Genomic DNA, 1,430 nt, shown 5'->3' on the forward strand with positions numbered 1-1,430 from the left:
TCTTTCAATATTTTATTCTCATTTTGCTCCGAGCTTCCTCTTTTCTTACCCAGACTTACATCATTTTCTCTCCCTAACATTTCTTCAGCGTCTCCCGGTGCCTCCTGGACCTCCATATCCATGATTAGCCAGTTCTCGTAATTCCATGAGTATTCCTCTTACTTCCTAGCCTTTACTGAAAACTGGAATTTTCCTGAGAATCCTCCTTACCTCTCCCTGTCTCCCCCACCCCACCCCCCAGAAAGCCTTTCCAACTGGGAGTCTTCACAAGCCTCTGTCCCATGCGCGACATGTTCGGGAAGCTGGATCACCAAACTCCTCACTCACCACCACTTCTTCAGATTGGTACTTCTCTTCCCTCTTGCAAAGCCCTCTGCTCGTTTGAGGCTCACGCCCAGCATCCGTATAGCCCGTATGGTATTCATACACCACTTCTACGTTCAATGTCAATGCCTGCTGGAGTCACTGATGCATGTATTACCTCATTGTGAATATGCCAAACGTTGCATAGACTTGGGGTTCTATCTTTTGTTTAGAAATGAAATTCTTAACTCTTACCCATGGCCACAATAGTTCTCTGATCCCTGCATACACAAACTACTCCTTGCTCCCGCCATCTTCAAGTGCTTACCCATTGCTTTGCTCAACCCCTCCATCCCACAAGTCATCTGGTCTATTTCTTTCCAATTCATTAAGTCTCTTTTCAAATCTTTCCTTTTTCATGAACTCTCTTGAGGCAGAACTGCTCAAATTCCTTTCTCATCTTGTATATTCATAACGTTTACTATCTCTTCCAGGTGATGGAAATAAAACATAAAATAACTGTGACACACTCTGAGTCTGTGAAAATTTTCATTGAATTTCATGACCTTTCAAATATCCTGCTGTTACTGTTTGGTGCTATATTCGAGGCCCTCATTGTTCTTGTCCACCCTTCTCTCTGCCACCATGGGTACAAGAGTAAACCCTACAAGGGGCAGGCAATCACTTTAAACCCAAATGACAGATTTATAATCACCATCACACATCTGATGATTAGAAATAAAAAACTGACATCAGAACGTATTCCAAATAGTAATTTAATCACTTCATTTGCACATTTCCAATTTTTTTCCATGATTGCAGAATAGACTGCTAATTAGGTTTTTAAATGCATTTATAGTGACAAAACCTGCCTAGAATCATAAAATTTTAGAGATGAAGGACCTTTACTTCTTACATCTCTCATTGTACAAAAAAATAATTTAATGTATGATATTTTATCAGCCAGTATAATTTGAAACCATCAAAAGTTTATTTTTCATTCACATTATGTATTCAATGTGAGGAGTTTTGTTCATCACAGTTTCTCAGGAACCCAGGTGGATTGAGTCGACATCTCAAGACACATTTCCACTATGGGACAGAGAAATTAGTACTTTGGAGGGTCT

This window comes from Rousettus aegyptiacus, unplaced genomic scaffold, assembly GCF_014176215.1.
Source record: "Rousettus aegyptiacus isolate mRouAeg1 unplaced genomic scaffold, mRouAeg1.p scaffold_m13_p_1, whole genome shotgun sequence".
Lineage (NCBI taxonomy): Eukaryota > Metazoa > Chordata > Mammalia > Chiroptera > Pteropodidae > Rousettus > Rousettus aegyptiacus.